This window comes from Sus scrofa, chromosome 7 (genome assembly GCF_054392235.1).
Source record: "Sus scrofa isolate SSC_HxYL_T2T_F1_AM1 chromosome 7, Sscrofa_HxYL_maternal_Yorkshire_Landrace_v2.0, whole genome shotgun sequence".
Taxonomy (NCBI): domain Eukaryota; kingdom Metazoa; phylum Chordata; class Mammalia; order Artiodactyla; family Suidae; genus Sus; species Sus scrofa.
Genome location: NC_139389.1, coordinates 75,518,258 through 75,541,954, shown reverse-complemented (window position 1 = coordinate 75,541,954; position 23,697 = coordinate 75,518,258). Strand labels below are relative to the sequence as shown.

General features: G+C 35.5%; 1 protein-coding gene across 15 annotated transcripts in view; it reads left to right on the top strand.

Annotated features, from left to right (window-relative positions):
• The window catches only part of AKAP6 (A-kinase anchoring protein 6), a 458,273-nt gene that overhangs the window by 413,898 nt on the left and 20,678 nt on the right, over positions 1-23,697 (top strand). The window lies entirely within an intron of this gene.

Below are 23,697 nucleotides of genomic sequence, written 5' to 3'. Positions count from 1 at the left end.
CTGAGTTCAAGCTGTTGCTAGATGAAGGAAATATATATCACTACAGTTGTTTTGTTATAATACAGAGTATGCACTTGTCCAGAAAACCCTTTGTATCCTTAAGGGAAAGGATTTATTGATAAAAAGATTGCATCCCCAAATGACCTTGAAGTCACTGTCTGTTAGTTGAAGGCCTAATTCCCATGTTTGACTTACAGTATGATATCCAAACATACATACATACAATGAAAAGTTTTTCTTATATATTTATATTATCATTCTGTCTTCAGAAAGTTTACGATTCAAAACTGAAAATCAAAGGTAATAATATTTCCCCTCAAAAACAGTCTTCTCATGTGAATTCTAATTTTAACAAAGCCTTCATATTTGCGACCTGATGTGCTTGGCGTTGGGGACTGGGAACAGAAGAGACAATGAATCAGTAAGCCTTCTCACTCTTCTTGCATCTGTAGTTATGTTGAGTCTAAAGGGTGATTTTATCCTCAATCGTTCACTTTAATTGTTTTGAGCTGAAGTTGTTAAATTTCTTAAGACTTCCAAGTTATTACCAGTAATCAGATTCTACATAATTGGATGTCTTTTCTTGAAATGACCTGTTTGTTGTGAAGCTATTTAGCTAGAGTGTTTTCTCTTCTTTTCTTTCTTTTTTAATGTATGAAAGGGTAGAAGAGGTTATTTTTTATTCTATAATTTGAAAGCTCTAAGCATAGTAGCAGCTATAGTAAAATTTATATGAAAACCAACTGCACATGAGGAGGCTCTAACATTTTAGAAGCAATCAGACTGCTTTGGAGGAGACAAAACTGGTTTCTTTGGAGATTTGTTTGAAATCCTGTGACCAGAAGTACAAAACAAGATCTCTGTAGACTAGCTGTAGACGTTTTTATCCTACTTCTGTGGGAAAGGTAAGCTTTAGCCTTGAAACCCTGGCTGCTTCTTAGAGGCTGAAGCTACTATACAGATAGGTAGATAAAAACTGCAGTTAGAAAAAAGTCTCCCCTTTTCCTTAGGCTGGCTGCTGAATGTGTAGGTTTTGTGGAATGATGAAGGTAGCAAATAAGGTCCTCTGGGCTAAACAGGGTTGAAAATCACTGGAGAAAGGGATAGAAGAGTAAAGAGTGGCACTAATGTCAACAGTACGATGAGCAGGGTGCACCTTACCAAGGTGGAGATATTTCTGGCTTCTGATCTGTGTTGGTTGAGTCAAGAGTCCAAGTTGCTAGGCAAACAAATATTTCACCAATATGGGAAGCTGTCTTTGCAGAGAATCAGAAGCCTCTAAGTGGTCTGTTTGTTTATTCATCCAATGTACCCACTCCTATGCCATCCCCTTCTTGTTGTGCTCAGGGACTTTCAGGGACTTCCAGGTCCTGGGTCATACTTGCATATAGTAGATGTTTAAGAGACATTTGCTAAATGGTTGAATACATACTCCCATTTGATACGTTTTGTTTCATTTTAGCATTTGGTTTGGAGTTACTGTATCTTTATTAATTCTCAGTGTTCATATTCTCACAAAATGACTTTGATTTCCATTTCTCTTTGAATACTTCACCTTCATGAGACCACCAAGAAGATACCTTTTAACCTTTCTTCTTGTATGATAAGAATAGTGTTTCCAAGTTCTAAAATATGATGTGAAGTCCCTTATGGCATATTCTCTTTTCTTCAAGTTATTTCTGAAGGAAATTCTCTATGAGGTATTGGATATCATTCTGAAAATGTGGGCTAGGTTCTAACACTTAGAATTAGAGGCTCTAATTCTATCTCTGTATTATAGAATTTTCTTAATTAGTCATTTTGGATTTATATAAGTCATTATAGCTTGTATAGAGAGGTCACCTAATTGTCCATCCAGTGCTCCTCATTTTTCACTTTATATCTGTCTGTGTAATGATTTGATTACTATTAATCTTCTCCACTAGTCAAAAGAAAGCAGTCCCACAGCCAGTTTCTGCTCACCTTTGCATTTCTAAAACTCCACATAGTAGGTAGGGCTTAACAGGTATTTCAGAACATTTAAGTAAGTGAATTTTCTCTAAGTGATGCTTTATAGCAGTCAGAGAGTCAAAGGTAAATAAGATATTCTCCTTCTAAAAAAGTGTAGTTGATATAACTATACAAATAACTATAATGCTGGGTATGTTGAGGTAATTACTGGCTTCAAGCTTACAGTTAATACTGACAAAAATATGGAAACTCTTACATATTTTTCCATACTTTCTCTATTACTCAGAAAAATTCAGATAAATGTGCAAATGACAATTAAACAAACTACTCTGTTAGCTTTAACTAGGTATGAATCTATCTCTTTTTTTAACTGCAACAAAGAAAAGATCTGGTATTAAATTCTGGACGTTAAAACAGTCAAAACCCCAAAGCATGTTATCCCTTATATCAAGATTTTTAAATTGTAGAGTTCATTTTTGATGCAGTGGGTTAAGGATCTGGCATTGTCACTGCAGCTGCTTGGATCACTGCTATGGCATGGTTTGATCCTGGTCCTGGAAACTTCCATATGATGCAGGCATGGACAAAAAACAAGATTTGAAAGTGTATAATTATTTGATACTACGCTTTGTTCTTCCTACATTCATGTTCTTTATCCAGACTTACTTTGTGTTACCCATAGAAATATCTGTCTCTACTTTTTTAAGCTTTTTTTTTTTTTGTCTTTTTGCTATTAGTTTGGGCCGCTCCTGCGGCATATGGAGGTTCCCAGGCTAGGGGTCGAATCGGAGCTGTAGCCACTGGCCTACGCCAGAGCCACAGCAACGTGGGATCCGAGCCGCATCTGCAACCTACACCACAGCTCATGGCAACGCTGGATCGTTAACCCACTGAGCAAGGGCAGGGACCGAACCTGCAACCTCATGGTTCCTAGTCGGATTCGTTAACCACTGTGCCACGACGGGAACTCCTACTTTTTTAAGCTTTAATTCTAATTTTTGATTGAATATTTTTTATTTCTAGGCCCCTGCCTTCTTTCCTTATGAGCTAAACAAGATTGAACTTTGTTCCTTTGACTTCTTTCTCTGATTCAGGCTCCATGTTTTGGCTAAAATGTGCCTGTATTACTGCAAATCATCCTATTTGTCAAAATAGCATTCTGAATTTAGGGTGTATTTATTTTAGAGAACCAAGATTTTTATTATCTTAACACTTTAAATCTCACTTCCTACAACAGTTGCAAATTAAACTATATGAGCCAATCCATACCAATAATCTATAAATCCACTCAAGAATAATCTCTCTTAATCTTTGGCAAAGAGAAGATAACTTTTTTTTTTTTTTTTTTTTTTGCTGAGAAGATAACTTCTTGATGGAGGCCACAGACCTTCTTCCTCTAAAAATACATGGGCAGATTCCCACTTCCAGCCATGGTAAAGGACCAGGATCCTTGGATCTGAAACAACTAAAAAACTGGGCAGAATCAGAATTTGCAAGATCTTGAATACCAGGCAATGAGAGAGATGAAATGATTGAAGTGATACCATAATTACTCAAATTTCTGCCTAGAAAGATTTTTCAGGTCACATTGTATAAGAGGAGATCCATGCAGAGAAGCTGACTCCATGAGTTGAGGAGACAGGTCTGAGGAGGACAAGGCGGCTCAAGTTGCTACAAGGCAGAGTACTAGAAAGGAGAGCACTGCAGAGAGGGCCCTGGAGCTATGCAGAGGGGTCCTCTCAAGTCTTCAAGAAAAGGAACCACCTGAAAAAATTAGAGAGGACAATCCCTGGAGCTCACACACAGCTGGGAAAACCTCCTTTTCCTATCAGTCAGAGAAGAAACCCTCATCACTCACAGGGCATATGACAGAGTACTAAGAATAGTTTTGCCTTAGTAATGGGGAAATATTAGACTAAATGTTGCTCTAAGCTTAAAAGCAACCCCTGAAAGGATTAGAACTCATTTAAAGTAATTTAACTACATCCCGGTAAAAAACTCAAGTATACTTACAGGCATACAAGTATCCAGCATCGAGCAAGGTAAACTTTATAGCTTCTGGCATCCAGTCAAAAGCTACCAGCATACAAAGAAGAAGTAAAATAGATTTGACAATGAAGGGAAAAAATTCAATCAGTAGAAACATATCTGGAAATGACAGACTATAGAATTAATAGATAAGAATGATAAAAGTTATTTTCCTTGTATTCCATATGTTCAAGAAACTAGAAAACATATTAAATAGAGACATTAAAGATAGCTGTCTAAAATCAAACTTCTGTAGGTGAAAACCGTAATAACTAAGATGAAAAATACACTGGATGGTATTAACAACAATTAGGTATTGCAGAAACATCAATTCATAAACCTGAAAACATAGCAATAGAAACTGTCCAAAATGAAACAAAGAAGGAAAAAAGACATAAACATAGCATTAATGAGCTGTGAGATAACTTCAAGCAACATTTTATATGTATATATATATATATGTGTGTGTGTGTGTATACTTGAAATTCCTAAAAATAGGACAGAGAGACACTTTTTGAAGAAATAATGGCCAAAATTTTCAAAATTTGATAAAAACTATAAATCCACAGATTCAGTATTTTAAAAAACCTTAAGAATAAGAAACATGAAAAAACTCCACCACAGGACATCTTGTTCAAATTGATTAAAACCAGTGATAAGAGAATATCTTCAAAGCATCCTGAGGAAAAAAGATACATTATATACAGAAGAATAAGAAGAGTTATAGCATACTTTTTTTCCAGAAATAATGCAAGTTAGAAGACAGTGGAAAAACAACTTTAAAGTATTATATCACTTATATCTGGAATCTCATGTATGGCACAAATGAGCGTATCTACAGAAAAGAAACAAACTCATGGACATGGAGAACAGACTTGTGGTTGCCAATGGGGAAGGTGAGGGAGTGGGATGGATTAGGAGTTTGTGGTTAATAGATTGCATTTGGAATGAATAAGCAGTGAGGTCCTGCTGTATAGCACAGGAAACTATATCCAATCCACTGTGATGGAACATAATGGAGAATAATGTGAGAAAAAGAATGGGGTCACTATGCTGTACAGCAGAAATTGATAGAACATTGTAAGTCAACTATAATAAATTTTTTGAAAAGTATTAGAATAACCCAGAATTTTATACACCAAGAAAATATCATTCAAAAAGGAAGACAAAAATAAATGGTTTTCAGATATCAAGACCCTGGAAAAAAATTATCACCAGCAGAATTGCAAGAAACATTAAGGGAAACCCTTTCAGGCAAATTTTTGAAAATGATGTCAGTGGAAACCTGAATTTTCACAAAGAAATGAAAAGCACTGGAAGTACTTACTGTGTGTGTTAAAATAAATTTTTTTTATTTTTTACATTATTTAAATCTCTTTAAATGATCGTAAGTTGTTCAAAGGAAGATAACAATATATTATGGGATTTATAACACGTGTGGAAATAAAACATATCTCAAGAATATCACAAATGCTAGGGAATGGAACTATACTATGACATGGTTCTTATATTAAGTATCATGATATCCCTTAAAGATAGATAAGATAAAATGTATACTATAACTCTTTAAAAATATAAGAAGTATAACAAATAGGCCAACAAAGGAAAGGAAATTAAATCATTTTAAACAACTCACATGATGCATAAAAAGAGGGAAAATGAGAACAAAAATAGATGTAAGAGATGGAAAATTGAACATACTGTTATAATTCTGTTAAATATAAATGGACTAAAAACCCCAATTGAAAGTCAGTTCCCATCATGGCTCAGTGGTTAATGAACCCAACTAGTAACCATGAGGTTGTGGCTTCGATCCCTGGCCTCGCTCAGTGGGATAAAGATCCTGCATTGCCGTGAGCTGTGGTGTAGGTCGCAGACGCAGCTCACACCCTGCGTTGCTGTAGCTGTGGCATAGGCTGGCAGCCACAGCTCCGATCAGACCCCTAGCCTGGGAACCTCCATATGCTGTGGGTGCGGCCCCAAAAAGACAAAAAAAAAAAGTCAGTAATTGACAGATTGTATAAGAAAGCAAGACTGAATCATATGTTGCCATTTTCAGTATATAGAAAAGTTAAAAGTAAAAATGGAAAAATGAATATAAGCTAAGGCACTGAAAGAATGTTGGAGTGGCTGTATTAAATTAAACAAAACAGAGTTCAGAGCAAAGAATATTACCAGGTATAAAAAAAGACTATTTCTTAATGATAAAAATGCTAATTAATTACAAAGATACACCAGTACTAAATGTTTGTGTTCTAGTATTTATAAATCAAAAATTGTACATCTACAGGAAGATAAAAATATGCAGTTTGGGGCAGAGATTTCAACACCTTTTCTCAATAATTGACAGTACAAGTAGATAGAAAATCAGTAAGAATATAAAAAACTTGAATTACATCGTAAATCAACTTGACTTAATTGACGTTTAAAACACTCCATCCAACAACAGAAGAATATACATTCTTTTCAAGTGTACAAAGAACATCTAACAAAATTGACTCTCTTTTGAGCCACAAAAAAACTCTCAAATTTAAAACGATTTATATTACACACTGCTCTCTGACTATAGTGGAATTAGTTTAGAAAGAAATATAGGAATTATATTGGGGGAATCCTCAAATATATGAAAACTAAATCAGCACTTATATACAACTCCTGGGACAAAGAAGAAATTAAAAAGGGAATTAGAGATAATTTTGAACTGAATAGAAATAGAAAAAAAATTAACATTTTTTGCCAACCAAAATAGTGCTCTTGGCTTTCACCTTATGGCAAAGTAAGTGGATGAAAGAAAATAATAAAGATAACAGAGATATCATTGAAATTGAAAAAAGAAACAAATAGAAAAAAATCAGCGACAGAAAAAGCTGTGGTTTTTTTTTGTTTTTTGTGTTTTTTTTGAGATCAGTGAAACTAATAAAGCTGTAGCAAGATTTCTCAGGAAAAAAGGAAAAGAGAAATTATCATTATCAGGAATCACTACAGATTCTACCAAAATTAAAAGAATATAAACAGAATATTATAAATAATTTTATGCCATTAACTTCAACTATTTAGATAAAAGGTACAAATTCCTTAAAAGTTGAAAACTATTGATGTTTACTCCAAAGGAAATACACAACTTGAATAGCTCCATATCTGATAAATAAATTGAACTATTAGTTTAAAACCTCCCTACAAAGAAAACTCCAGGCCTAGATATGGCTTTATAGCTAAATTATCCCAAATAATTAAGGAAAAAATAGTACTAATTTAATGTAAAATCTTCCAGAAAATTGGAAAGGAAGAAATACTTCCTAACTCAGCATTAGACATTATAAGAAGATTACAGGTTTGCCCATTGTGGCTGAGTGGATTAAGGATCCAGAATTGCCACAAGCTGTAGTGTAGGCCACAGATGTGGCTCAGATCTGGTGTTGGCTATGGCTGTGATATAGGCCTCAGCTGCAGCTTCTATTGGACCCATATCCTGGAATATGCCACAGGTGTGGATGTAAAAAGAAAAAAAAAAATTTAATTTAAAAAAAAGAAAGCTACAGACCAATATCCCTCATGAATATAGATAAAATTTTAAAAAATGTTTATCAAAAATTAACAATATATAAAAGAACACATTATGACCATGTGAGGTCTAGAAATGCAAAATTAGTTTGAAACATTTGAAAAAAATCAATATAATTTACCATTATCAATAAAAAGGAAAACTATGGCCCACTGGGTACAGAAAAAAAGCATTTACTGAAATCCAACAGCCTTCCTAATAAAAGCTTAGAAACTTAAAAATAATTTCCTGAACTTAATAAATGTGCCAGTTTTTCAGCAGTTGTATATGTTACAAATCAGATTTTGTTTTTCATATGCCATTGCCCTAAACTTCTCTCTACCAGTAAGGTTCAGTCTAATATAGATCAGTTCCCTCTAGGGCATTCACAAAGTTGCTAACATGAGAAAGTTTCATACATCTTAAGGAAATGTATGCCTCAGTTTATTTTATTTTCTTAGGTTCATTTTGTTTGCTTATCTGGCAGAGATCCCCCTAAAAACCAAGTAGTATAAGGGTCACTCACTCTGCTGATGGGGCCGTCATCTTCTTTGCCAGCAGTGTTGAAATGTACCATGTCTTGGTCACTGGACTATCATTTTTCATATATTATCTCACTTGATCTTCATAACAACTTGAAGAAACTAAATTTTTGAAAGATTAGGTAAATTATGGAAGGTTATAGAGCTAGTAAGTAGAGGAAAATCTGGATCCATGGTTATCCGACTCAAGGACCTAAAGCTCTTTCAGCTCTTAAAGGGTTTTTTGATATAATTTCTTGCTGTTTTTACCAGAAGACCACTTTGGTTGGGTTTATAATATCCTGTATTAAATGATTATGGTCTTATTTTTCCTTTTTATTAGCAACTGCCTGTCACTCTTTTTAGAATTGTATTTAATTCTATTTTATATGTAAATAAATGACAGCACAATAATTTCTGTTAATATATTATTTTCTATTGATTAGTTGGTCCTAAGAATTTTTATGTGATATGTTAAAGATATAAAGAGTCAAGCTAAATTGAATTTAACTGGAGAATTAAATTTTTTAATTGTTTTATTTTTAGGGCCACACCTACAGCATATGGAAGTTCCCAGGCCAAGGAGCTGCAACTGCCAATTACACTGCAGCCACAGCAACGCCAGATCCAATCCTCCTCTTCGAACTATATCGCATCTCACCACAGCACCGGATCCTTAACCCACTGAGCAAGCCCAGCAATCAAACCCTAGTCCTCACGGAAACTAGTCTGATTTGTTACTTCTGAGCCAAACAGGAACTTAGAGAATTACATTTGGAAGTAGATTTGTTGCTTCCCTCCGCTCTTAACCATTAGCTCTAAAGAAAGAATTAGATTCATGGAAAAAAATAGATGGCTGGAATACACAGCTGAAATACTGGGGTTACTTAGAGAAAATAAACCAAGCAATGAGAAAACACTAAATAAAAAAAAAGAAAACCTTAAAAGTGTGAAAAAAATTCTTTTGTTAAGTTTAAATAATAAATTTTAGATTTTAGCGTATATTTTTTTATGAATGAAATGCTTTGGATCAGGTCATCATCTATCATCATTCAATATATTTTTTTTACTCCAAAAGTATTTCTGAAATACATAAATATTTTTCTATATAAGACTCTTTTGAGTTTACTGTTGAATCTGAAGACAAAAATGAAGGGAAAAATGACCTGACAATTAATATATGCATATGGCTTAGATGGGAAAGTATTTTCAAAATGTTGCAAATATAAGGCTCTTTGGGTATCGATTTGGAAATAAAGTTTGGGATTCTGTCATAAACATACCTGTTTTTCCAGTCTTTAAAAGATCTTTGAACAGAAAACTCTTCCTTTTCCCAGCTCAGCTTTTTCTGTTATCCACAGCATATGCTGTACTTATTTGGAAATATTCAAACTAAATTAAGACAAAAAGACAAAAGGTGTCCTTTAGTTTTCAGAAATCAGAGAATGATTTTTTTTTTTTAAAAAAAGAAAACCTTGTGAAGACACAGGGGTCATTCTCAAAAATGAAACTGGTTTGACAGAGTGTCAAATTATATTTATTGATGATGTCCCCCAAATAAGGTCCTAATTCACTCCTAGATTTTTGTGGAGAAATGTTTCAGAGCCATTCACAATGACTGAGGACACCACCAGCATTGAATGGGTGAATGTGGGATGAAAACAGCAAGGCATGGAGCAATCTGTGGTTTGTGTCCCACTGGGAAATACTACATGCTATAACCATTTCAGGATGCTCTTACCATCACATTCACACTGAGAACAGATCTCTATAAAATCCTGTTATGCTCATATTATATGTCTGCAAAGCACTCAGTACAGTTCTGCTTAGTCCTTTTCAATATCCAAGCCTTTATCCAAAAAGGAAGAAAACTTTTCTATCTCAGTTTCCTCACCTGACTCATCATGTAAGACTTCTGGATGGTCCCATCACTATTTTCTTAGCTAGAAGAAGTAATACTCAATAGCAAATAAATCATTCTTGCTTTCTAAACAAATGTTTTAAAATATATAGTCTGCATACCTTTGAAATACCTGTATTTCAGCAAGGGTGCCCTTGAATCCTTAGTGAATCTAGGATTTTAAGTTTTTATTCTTCACAAAAGTACTTTTTTTTTCATTTTCCCCTGTTACTCCAGAGCTCTAACATGGAAACCAGAACCTTGTGTTCAGAAAACCCCTGCATATTTATTGGCCTTGAAAGTATGCAACACATCTAGCCACATAATTGAAAATAATAAGGCCACGATAAATGGGATGGCCCCAGGGTAAAACACCCAAGGGATTCAATTGGTGTCACTTTGCATCAATGTCCATGCATCATGGTAATTGAGGTAACATAACCAATTACCACATTTTAATTAGAGTTCTAAGAACTTGAGAAAATTTGCGATGAGACAGCTCACTTTAAAAAAGAAAAAAAAAATGCAAAGAAAGAATGAAAGAAAAGGGGGAGAAATCCCATATATTTTGTTACTCACACTTGTTTCTTGCAAGCAGAGGTTACATAAAATGATAATTTGTGAGACTTCTTTATTTCTAAAGCTTTTTCTCTCAGTCTTATTATTTGGTAATGCATTTTGAGATACCAAGTATTTTAAAATAGTTTTGTGACTAAAGAACCCTATTATGACTGATGATTTTAGAAATTTGTGACCAAAGAAATTCTTTGAAATATGCCTTGGCTTATAATTTCATTTCCCATCAAAGTGTTTCTCACCATCATAACGTGGGGATTCATTTGAAGTTTAAGTCAGTGTCTGGGCACAGTGACATATTACTAAATTACGTATTTCCCTGGCTCTGGTTGCTAAACAAAAATAGACCTAGATCCTACCCCCCTTCAAAAAAAATTAAAAGCAGAAAGAATTACTGCATTTAGAAAATAATTTTGACTTGTGGCAATTATTTTTATAAGGCTAGAGTTTAAGTGAAAAACCTCCTGTAAAATTTTAGTGCTGCTACATAATCAAGTAATTATGTAATTACTTATACTTAATTACTTACAAGAGAGATGGTTGTTAAAAAATCTTTATACATGTCAAAAACAGCTTTCTTCTTTTAGAGTATTTCTAGCCAAGCTTCAAATACCAAAAAGCTCTTTTTAAAGTAAATTTCCAAAAAATTTATTTTTCTTTCATAAACCCCCTACCATTTTTCTTCAGTATGTGAAAGTGCATTATATACAGCTCTACCTGCTTTCCCTCCTGTTTCCATTCATCATAGCCAAAAAAAGTAAGGAAGGGAGGAATAGAGGAATGGAGGGAGGGCAGAAGGGGAAAGGAAGAAAGAAGAAAGAAATGATTTTTAAATTACAGTTGAAGGTCTTGATTTAAATATAAGAAACATGTCCTTAATGTGAGGATTTCCAGTAGACAGAGTAAATTTTCAAGAGAAGTTGAGGAATCTTCTTCCCTTGAGCATTGCCATAGAATGTAGTGACTAAGAGCTTGGGCCACATTTTGCCGCTTAGTAGCTATGTGGTTATGGCAAATTACTTAACTTTTCTATGCCTCAGCTTCTTCATATGTAAGATGGGGATAACAGTCATACCTACCTTGGGTTATATGAGGTTTAAATAAAGTAATAGGTGAAAAGTTCTTTGAACAATTGCTGCCACAAAGGCTATAAATGTTGGTTGCTCTTATTGTAGGACCTGAATCTTATTTATCTTTGTAATTGTCTAGCAATTAAAATATTGCCTGGCATACTAAGTAATTAATATGTTTCTACTTAACACATGAACAAATGGCAGAAGTGAGCAGTGGAGGAAATCCTGTCTTAAGTGATAGATTCCATGGTTGACATAACCACTCATCTTTATCTTCCTCCTTTCCATTCAGAATAGGCCCTTGCTAAGCAAGTTGAATTAATTAGCCACACCCCTGGCAGCACTGGTTGATTTAGTTGATTTTTTCTATTATTCCATTTTCAATTTTATTGATTTCAGTGATAATTTTAATTATTTATTTTCTTATGCTTGTTTTGGGTTAAATTGCTTTTTTTTTTCTCTCTCTGTTTCCTGTGGTATGAGCTTGGGCTACTGATTTTTAGAACTCTCTTCTTTTCTAATATATGCATGAAATGCTATAAATTTCCCTCTAAGCACTACTTTTGCTGCATCTCAGACATCTTGATAGATTATATTTTCACTTTTATTTAATTTAAAATATTTTAAATTTTCTCTTGATACTTCTTTAACCTATGTATTATTTAGAAGTTTGTTGTTTAATTTCTAAATGTTTGGGGCTTTATCAGCTTTCTGTTATTGATTTCAAGTTAATTCCATTGTAGTCTGAGAGCATACATTGATTTCTAGTCTTTTAAAATTTTTTTTAGATTTTTTTAAAAATGATTTTTATTTCTCCATTATAGTTGCTTTACAATGTTCTGTCAATTTTCTACTGTATAGCAAAGTGACCCAGTCACACATACATATATACATTCTTTTTCTCACATTTTCCTCCATCAGACTCCTTCACAAGTGACTGGATAGAGTTCCCAGTGCTATACAGCAGGATCTTATTGCTTATCCATTTCAAATGTGATAGTTTGTATCTATTAACCCCAGATTCCCAGTCCTTCCCACCCCCCCTCCCTCCTAGCAATTTAGCAGCAAGTCTGTTCTGCAAGACCATAAATTTCTTTTCTGTGGAAAGGTTTATTTGTGACATATATTAGATTCCAGATATAGGTGATATCATATAGTATTTCTCTTTCTCTTTCTGACTTACTTCACTTAGTATGAGAGTCTCTAGTTCCACCCGTGTTACTGCAAATGGCATTATTTTGTTCTTTTTAATGGCCAAGTAGTATTCCATTGTGTATGTATACCACAGCTTCTTAATCCATTCATCTGTCAGTGGACATTTAGGTTGTTTCCATGTCTTGGCTATTATGACTAGTGCTGCAGTGAATACATGGCTGCATGTATCTTTTTCAATGAAAGTGTTGTCTGGATATATGCCCAAGAATAGGATTGCCAGGTCTATACTTAGTTTTCTGAGGTACCTCCATATTGTCTTCCATAGTGGCTGTACCAATTTACATTCCCACCAACAGTATAGGAGGGTTCCCTTTTCTCCACACCCTCTCCAGCATTTGATATTTGTGGACTTATTAATGATGGCCATTCACTGGTGTGAGGTGGTACCACATAGTAGTTTTGATTTGCACTTTTGTAATAATCATAATAAGGTGTGTCTTGTGGCTCAGAATGTGGTCTTTATTGGTGAATGTTTTATGTGAGTTTGAAAAGATTATATATTCTGCTGTCGTTGAATAAAATATTCTATAAATGTCAGTTAAGATCCAGTTTATTGATAGTGTTATTCAGGTCATCCTTACTGGTTTTATGCCTGATTAATCTATCAGTTACCCAAAGTATAGAGCTAAAACCAGAAGTCCCTCAGCACTGGTTGAAATCCAGCTATAAAAAGGATTTTCTGTTTCCCCTGGCAATTCTATCAGTTTTTGCCTCATGTATTTTGACGTACTATTGGTAGATGCATACATGTTTAGGATCATTGTCTTCTTGAAGAATTGATCCTTTTATTATTATGTAATTCCCCTTTTTATTGCTGATAATGTTCCTTGATTTTTTAAAAATGTTTTATTATACTTGATTTACAATGTTCTGTCAATTTCTGCTGTGCAGCAAAGTGACCCACTTATATGTACGTGTTTGTGTGTGTGTGTGTGTATACACATTCTTTCATATTATCTTCCATCATGTTCCATTACAAGTGACTAGAAGTAGTTCCCTGTGCTCTGCAGGAGGACTTAATCACTTATCTACTCCAAATGCAATAGTTTGTATCTACTAACCCCTAACTCACAATCTATCCGAAACTTATGTAACTACTACAGCTTTCTTTTTTGTTGTTGTCATTGTGTCAAAAGTCATTAAAATTTTGATTTGATTTTATTTTTATTCCAGCTTTCTTTTTATTAATGTTAGCATGGTATATCTTTCTCCATTCTTTTAACCTTTCTGAGTCTTTGTATTTAAAATGAGGTTCTGTAGGTAGCATAAAGTTGCACCTTGTTCTTTTCACTGGTTCTGAAAATCACTAGCTTTTAATTGCAACATTTAGAGCATCCAAAATTAAGGTGATTATTAAGTAGTTGAAATAATATCTATCATGTTTGTTGTTATTTTCCTCTCATTATGTTTATTCTTTTTTTCTCTTCCCGCTTTTCTGCTTTCTTTGATTTTAATGGAGCATTGTATATTATTCCATTTGTCTTCTCTTTTAGCATATCAATTATACATCTTCCTAAAAATTTTTAGGAGTTCCCATCATGGCTCAGAGGTTAACGAACCCAACTAGTATCCATGAGGATGTGGGTTTGATCCCTGGCCTTGCTCAGTGAGTTAAGGATCCAGTGTTGCCATGAGCTATGGTGTAGGTCATAGACATGGCTCAGATCTGGCATTGCCATGGCTGTGGCATAGGCTGGCAGCTGTAGCTCCAATTTGAGCCCTAGCCTGGGAATCTCTATATGCTGTGGGTATGGCCCTAAAGAAGAAAAAAGACCAAAAAAATAATAAAAAATTTTAGTGGTTGTCCTAGAGCTTAAAATATACGTTTTAAACTAATCTAAGCCTGTCTTCAAATAACACTACATTGTCTCACATATATGACACTGACAACTTAGAATATTCTTAGTTCTTCCCTTACTATACCTGTGCACTACTGTCATTTGTTTCCCAAAACATTGTGTTACTATTACTGCTTTCAATAAACATCATCTTTTAGATCCATCCAGATTAATAAAAATGTAAGATTTTATTTTACCTTCATTTATTTCTTCACCAATTCTTTTTCCATCATGCAGGTCCAAGTTTCTTACCAATATAATTTTCCTTCTTCCTGAAGAACTTCTTTTAACATTTTTTTGCAGGGCAGGTCTGCTGAAATGAATCTCTCAGGTTTTGTTTGTCTGAGAGTCTTTATTTCTTTCTCCTTCACTTTTGAAGGAGCATTTTCTGAATATAGAATTATTGGTTAATTTTTTTTTCTTTTGACAATTTTTTTTTTCTTTTTAGGGCCACACCCATGGACATATGGAAGTTCCCAGGCTAGGGGTTGATTCAGAGCTACAGCTGCCAGCCTACACCATAGCCCCAGCAATGCAGGATCCTTAATTTAGCAAGGGAGGCCAGGGATCAAACCCACATCCTCATGGATCCTAGTCGGGTTCATTAACCACTGAGCCATGTAGGGAACTCTCTCTTTTGACAAGTTAAATATTTCACTACCATCTCTTCTTGCTTGCAGGTTTTCTGATGAGAAGTTCACTGTAATTCTTGTCATGTGAGGTCTTTTTTCCTGCTCTGATTTCTTTCAAGATTTTCTTTGTCTTTGGTTTTCTTCAGTTTGAACATGGTATGCCTAGATGTATATTTTTTTAGTGTTTATTCCTACTTCCTGGCTCATTGGTTTAGTATCTGTCATTAATTTTGAAATATTCTCAGTCCACTTCATTCAGAGAGGTGGCCATTCTCTCTGTCTTCCTTTTCTGGTATACCAATTACAGATGTATTGTACCCTTTGAAATTGTCCCAAAGTTCTTAAATATTTCATTATCACTTTTCCTCTTTGCATTTCAGTTGGAATTTTTTATTGACTTATCTTCAAGTCCATCACAGGCATTTTTTGCTTCTTTTGCAGTTTTTAAAAATATATAACATTAACTTTTTGTTCATTCTATCTCTCTGCTTACATTACTCATCCATTCTCACATATTGTCTTTTTCCATTAGTCTTTAATATTTTCAACTTTGTTATTAAACATTTTCTGTCCATTAGCCCCCAAACCTATCGTATCTTTCTGCTTCTGATGCTTGCTTTGTCTCTTCATATTGGTTTTTTTCTTTCCTTTTAATTTTTTTTTTTTTTTTTTTTGGTTAAAGCTAGACATGATGTATCAGGTAATAGAAACTGAGGTAAATAAGGTGTTTATGTGAGGTTTTATGTTAATATGGCTAGGGATTGAGGTTATTTCACATTTATCATAGCTATAATTCTTTTATGCTGAACTTTAAATCCCTTTAGTGTCCTTGTCTTTGTCTTCTGTGTTGCAGCTCTTTTAGATCTAATCTGCTATTATTGTACTGGAACCTATCATATAATGATATGAATTGGGGAGACGTGTTCTATAATTTTAAGATTAACTCTCAGTTGAAGTGGGCCTGTGCCCTTGGGCTGTGACCTTCATAAAGGTTTCTTAGCTTCCTCAACTCCTTGGATAAGACAGGAAAGCTAAAAGGAGTGAAGTTAGAAAAGCGCCCTTTCCTCAGGTGGGGTAAAGCTCTGTAAAGAATTTTCCCCAGCAAAGTAGGCCTTTGTTATGGAGAAATGTTTGAGTAAGTTTCACAGTGGTTACTTTTACCTTCTTCCCACTGTCAGAATCACAAGGGAATTATTCTTGGCTCTTGACTGTGAGAACCTGCTGGAGTTTCTAGAGGTAAAACCTATGAAAATGTGCTGCCACCCTGCCTCCCCCAGCCAAGACCGTAGTCCCTAGAAGTTTTGCACTCTCAAGCCGACCACACAGAGCTTTCAGCACAGTCACTGATAGTATTATTTGAGAGTCTCTACCAGTTTATAGCTCCAGTGACTTCACCTCCAGAGGCACAGATCTCATCTGTTATTCTCTGGATTCATCTATGTCTATAGATTTCAGGGCAATAATGCCCTGCAACCTCAGTTCTCTGATGATTTTCAATTTGTTTAACTTTTCCTTTCTTTGAAGGCAGGAGTGACAATTTCCAAAGCTCTTTTCCTGTAGGAGCTAAAATCAGAAGTCCTCACCACTGGTTGAAATGAAGGGGTCTAATCCAAGCTAGGGTTCCAGAGTCTAGAACTAAGTGCAGAAGAGGGGCAAACCTTATCCAAGGCTGCAGAGTATAAATCTAGGAGAAATCTAAGATAATAGAATCAGGGTCAAGCAAGGCTAAGATTCCAGTTCTTAGGAAGCATCAATCCAAAAGGGTCTGGACAAGAAGTTGAAACCCACACAGAAGCAGAAGGGCTATAAGCACAGAGAGCCCAAGGGTGATGTGAGTGATTCCAGAAGGAGTGAAGACCTCTTCAACTGAGAATCTGAAGAAAGAGAACTGTTGATGGTGCAAAGGATTTGAGCTGGAATGTAACTTTCCATTTACCTTCGTAATTTTTGTGTGAAAATTTGATAAGGCACACTCTCCTTTTTCTCTTCTTAGTATCCTATTTCTAGCTTTCTCCTGTTGTCACAGCCTGGTGATTAGAGTAGATTCCTTTCTGGTGTGCTTATTTCCAAGTCGCCCCTCCATTCTCCCCAGGATACCACTGTCTGGCTTCAGTGACTGCAATGCTGTTGTAATGATGTTATCCCACTGAACAAGAATATTTAGCTCCATTTTGCTTGTAAATCAAAGTCCATTAACCTTCCAAGATTGCATAGGCTGGTCCCACCCTGACTATGGTCAACCTTAAGAAGGAGGTAAACTGAGGCAAGCTTGAATTACGAAATTGTGTTTACTTGGAAATAGCAGAGAAATTGTAATTTGGGAAACTCATGCTGTAGCAAGGTACAAGCAAGTCCATTGAGGGTTTGGAGCAAGGAGCCAGAGTCTAAGCAGCAAGTCCATTGGCTTGTGGATTGGGGGGAGATTCTTGGTGGATGTTCATTGGTCAGGAGATAAGTCTTGCTCTTCTGTTAATCAGGCATTTACAGGAAATCAGACTCTCAGTTATTATGTTATGTTCTGAGGGAGTATGCATGAGATTTTCCAATTTATATCCTCTGGTTCCTCCACAGTTTGAAATGCTTTCGCACTACATAAACTTTGCCCCAATAATTGTCCATTGAATTCGTTGTAAATATCAGAAAGGTGGGCAAAGGATTCACAAAGTAACAAATACAAATGGTTGCTAAGTGCATGAATAGATAACCAATCTAGGTAGTAATGAGTGAAATGCAGTGTAACACAGTTTGTCAGTTGCTTTTTTTTTTTTCACCTGTCAAAAAGAGGGAAAACTTATGACAAACTTCATTGTTAGAGAGGTGAGAATAGTTGCAAACTGACATAATCTTTAGCCATTTATCCTAAAAAGAGCTTATTTACACTATTTGGCCTAGTTTTTAATCCTCAAATTTATTTTCAGAGAATAATCTGAACTATATATATGAAGATGCCTATCGTATTTTATTGATAAAACCAAACATAATTGGAAACAATATGGATTTCTAATAGTATATATTTTAAGTAAACATTCTAGCAAATTGATGGAATATTTAAAACCATGAACATCATAATTTTCAGACTTTTTTTTTTCAGGTCCTATTGGTTTTACTTTCTAAATAGCTCTAAAGTCCTTCCAGTTTTCCCTAACTGTACGCGACTTTAGTCCAAGCTACCAGCGTCTCTCATAAATGTTTGGGATATTACCAAAAGTGTTCAATAAATTTTGGCTATTATTATTGTTACTCTACCTACACCACTGCAAGAGTGTCAAATATTGCTTTTTGCACATAACTTTATGCCCCTGTTCTCTACCCTGCAGCCTGTGTAATCTCTTAAAGTCATTAATCTGATGCCACCTTGCCTGTTTCTCCAGAAATAGTCACATGTCCTTTCTTAGCAGACCGGACCCCTTCCTGCTGTCAGGCCCTTACATGCATGTGCTCCTCCCTTCCTAAGAGTCTTGTTCCTTCCACCTTCTCCACTCACCCATACTGGGAGTTCCCTCCCAGAAAATTCATATTATCCTTCAGAAAACAGCTCAAGAACCACTTCCTCAGGCAAGTTTGCCTTGACCTCCTAGCGTACGTCAAGACCACTTCTTCTATCTAGTCACAGGCTGTGATCTCACTCACTAGGTCTGAAAACAAAATCTTGTCTGTTTTATTCAGTATGGAGTGTTCAGTAAATACGTGTCAAATAACTTTGCTGAATACCTATTTATTGAATGAATAAATGAGGTTGTTTGAAAAGTTCATATCAACTTGCTTTAGTCTGCTTATTTTTTTTTCTTCCTACATCACTCTGCCATTAATTATCTTCATTGACCTACCATTCTACCTTCTCATAAATCTATGGTTTTCTCAACCAAAGAAACCTCTGTTTATATTTATCTTGTGTATAACTGTCCTTCCATGAACCCTGAATCAGTTAGAGGTGAGTTAAAATATTGAAATCGTGTCCCTCCTGCTGTGGGGAGGTGGGGAAAAGGAAGCCTGGGAGGAGTCCATGCCATTTATTTGCCTTGCACAGTAAGCAGCCTTCTCCCTCCTTCCCACGATGCAAGTCTATATTAGCATTTCTGTATATCATATCTTGAAAAAGGTTGGGAAGCACTGGTCTAGAAATAATAGGTATTAAGCCTCAATACCAACCTGCTGGTCATGAAGCAATAGTCACATTTAAATTTTGATTGAAGAGAAAACATTTAAGTGGAAATGCCACTGGGGTCAACTAATTTTCTTATCCTACTATAGGAAGATCAGATTTACTCTAATTTTCTTTTTTTATATAGGTCTCATATTTTAGGTTTGTTGTTTCACTTGAATTATGCTTATGCTTTTTTAACATATAAATGACTAAGTTTGCTGAATGTCAAAGAAAAGATCTATGTTTAGTCATCCAGGGGGGTAGAATTAAAACACCAACATTGAAAAAGTTAATTTTTGACATAGAGAACAGACTTGTGGTTGCCCAGGGTGGGTGTAGGGAGGAAATGGGATGAACTGGGAGTTTGGGGTTAGTAGATGCAAACTATTGCATTTGGAGTAGCACAGGGAACTATATCCAGTCCTTAGTGATAGAACATAATGGAGGATTATGTGAGAAAAAGAATGTATGTATATGCATACATACATACATACATATATAGATGACTGGGTCACTTTGCTGTACAGCAGAAATTGACAGAACATTATAAATCAACTATAAAAAATTTAAAAAAATAAAATCAGGATCAAGATAAAAAGAAAAAGGAAAAACCAATTTTTGCAGAGAGGAGTGTGGCAGGGCAAAATAGTATAGGCAGGCCCATAGGCCTAAAGTCTGAATAACTAAAGCTGTTTTGATATAGATTAACTATTTTCCCATAGCCATTATACCATCAATGTATCACTACTGATTATGCAGGTTTTGGATTCGGACTATTAAACCTATTTGCCAAGATGGTTTATTATCTGACTCTGTCAGGTCATGGTATTAGACGTAACTGAACCTATAGGCAGATAATCAACAAGTACCCCTTTGAGTACCTGTTCTTTGATCGGTGTTGTTCTGAGACTTATCTACACAGAAGTAGTACAGGACAAGATCTTCAGTCTCAAGGAATTTGCAAGCTGTATGGAGTGATACAGTAAAATAATATTGACATAGATGAGACAATAATTATTCCAGGCTGTGTATGGCTGAAAAATGACAGTACCAATTACAAAACTAAATACAAATCTGCGAGATATTTAAGACATGAGTGTGCTCAGTTTACCTTTATATCTGCTCAGTACTTGGGCAGTACTATATAGTAAGTATTTAATGAACATTTTTTGAACAAATAAACAAATATAAATACTAAATTTTGAGGTTCTATCACTAGTGTAAGAATCAAATGAGAGGGAGATCACTGAGGGCTGAGTATCCAGAGAAATCTTTTTCTTTTTTTTTTCCTTATGGTCACAGCTGCAACATATGGAAGTTCCCAGGCTAGTAGGGATCCTATTGGAGCTGCAGCTGCTGGCCTATGCCACAACAACACTAACACCAGATCCAGTCTGCATCTGTGATCTACACTGCAGCTTGTGGCAATGCTGGGTCCTTAACCCACTGAATGAGGCCAGGGATCGAACTCACATCCTCACAGAGAAAACGTCTCTGGGTCTTTAACCCACTGAGCCACAACGGGAACTCTGAGAAATCTTTACAGAGGAGTTTAAGATTGAATTTTGAGATATTTGATGGGGGCAATAGAAATCACATTCATTCATTCAAAAAACATTTATTGAATACCTACTATGAACATAGGCATGGTGACATAAGTGAGCAGTGAATATTCATGAAGCAGTTACAATAGTGAAGGTCAGCTTTGGGAGAACAGTACATTAAATTTCAGTCATTTTTATGAAGAGATTATGTATGCCTTAAAAGTCAGAATAATTTGAAGAGGAAGTAACCAGTGAAAATTGTTTTGTGTGTATGTTTTTTTTTTTTTTTTTTTTTTTTTTTTTGTGAGAGGAACTATGCAATGAAAGGATTTACTTTAGGAGGCTTGGTTCAAAAGTGGTTTTAAGACTATTCTGGACATAGTGGTTTTTTGGTTTTTACCAAAGTCCAGTGGTAGATTTTTCACAAACTTTCATGGAGATCTATGAGAATGTTTAGTTGCCCTTTTAAGAACAAATCCTTTTGGTGAATCTTAACCTACTTTGTCTTGCTGCAATGTAATTCCATTTCTTGAATTTGGAGTTGTGGAAATAGAGACCTTTTTCACTGTTCTAGTCATAGTAACTTTTAAAATACTATAGAAAATAAGTTCCTATGTAGGCTTTTCCTCATCTGGTAAAGTGGTTCCAACTCCCTTGACCACTCTCAAATAGTTTGTTTCCTCAATGTTAAAGAACATTCATTGACTTAACTAGATTCTCTCACAAGGCCCTGATTGCTCCCTTTTTTAAAACATTCTATATATATATATATATATATTTGTTTTGTTTTTAGGGCTGCACCCAAGACATATGGAGATTCCCAGGCTAGGGGTCAAATCAGAGCTGTACCTGCTGGCTAATGCCACAGCCACAGCAACATGAGATATGAGCTTCGACCTACACCACAGCTCACAGGAACACCAGATCCTTAACCCAGTGAGTGAGGCCAGGGATTGAACCTGTGTCCTCGTGGATGCTGGTCAAATTCTTTTCCACTGAGCCACAATGGAAATTCCCCTTTGTTTTTACATATAAGCAAGAGTAGACATAGTGACAATTACCTTCTAAGATAATCGTGTTTCAAAAGCAGTTTTTGCATGAAAATTCAACCCTGTCCAATGCAGAATAAAGAATTTTTAATTTGGTGCAAAAGCCTAAATAGTTAACATTCTCTTTATTCCTCACTTTATCACCATCATCATCTGTTAAGTGCTACTTCCTTAGCTCTAGATACAGTTCTTGTCATCCCCAAGAATTAGAAAAAGAGTTAGAGTAACAAATATCCAGAGAGCTGTCCTTCCTCTGTAGGACACCTGTGCATATAGACAAGAAGGTTCACTGATGTGCAGGAATAATGATAAGTTAGCTGAGGACTCTAGGCAAGTCCTTTCCGCTGGATGATGGTTTCCTGAGGCAGCCGTGACGGGCCCAAATGGCCTGTTGGACCTTTCTAACCAAGGATTCCATTCATGGAACTTAACTTGTCAATTAAAGAACACAGTGCTCAACTGAAATGATCAAGGGTGGAGGAAAGGCTAGATAGGAATTCTTGTATATTAAAGGTTGTTCTTGTCAGATCACTAACCCACCTCACCCAGTTGATGGACATTAAAATTAGTTTAACTCACAAGACAAAAGAACAGAATATTAGGGGATCCAAAATAACCCATGTCTTTCTGCTCTTTTTCTTGTTTTACAGTCTGAAAGAAACCACTTCAGATCAGGAAGGGAGTCCAATTTTCAGAAAGCAATCCCTTCATTTTTTTTCTTTCTTTCTGAGTGGCACTCATACAGTAGCAGTGGTAAAATAAACAACGATGTGTTGGATTTTGTTTCTCTTTATCTATATGACATTTGTGTCATCACCGTAGCTCTAATCCATATTCAGGTCTTCATGTTTGGTGTGCAGTAATATGTAAATTATCTCGCCAGCTGCATGGAGCAGTGTTTGTTTATTCTATTTCTTTTGGCACTGCACAGAACTGAATTTCTGCCAAAATGGGGCTGCTTCAGGGAGCACTAATGCTCCAGGAGGAAGTTTTTGAAAGGAAACGCACATCATAAGTCTTCACTCTGTGAAGCAGCAAAATCAAAACAAACTTTCTGTTTACTAAAATATCAGTATTATGAATGTAAAATAATATGTTTGTTAAAATATAATGAGCATGTTGCCCATCTCCAGGATGCTTGCTGTACGTGGGTTTTGGAAATGAGAACACAGTGCTGAGAAAGCTAGTGCATTTTTATTCTTGGAAAGGAAGTAGGTGAAATGAAATAGAGACAACATCTAGAAGTTTAAGGGAGAAAGAAATATTTTAACATGCATATTAATCTCTGGAAACACATGGCATTTACATGCATTTAAATGTGGACAGCTGTGGCGTTTAAGTGTTAAAAAATTTCATTAATGATGCATCGAGCTATCTACTTCTGTTGGCAGGCCTTTCAGTCTTCAATCTGACACTTCCTTTTTTATCCAGCAAGCTAATTTCCCCTCTTTTGTGAGGAGTAACTGTTTTCACACTACTGCTTACCCAGCAAGCCTCCTTATTGTTTCATGGTTAATTATCTTCTCCAGCTTCACCTTCCCCAGCAAAGGGAGCAGAGCTGTGCCTCCCCAGCACTAATGAAAGCTGGGTTTTATGGGTACACTGTGTAAATAAATGCAGGGTCTGATCAGGCAACATAATAAATGAGTTCCTAAAGTTTATGGAGTCGTGGCTCATCTAGTGGTT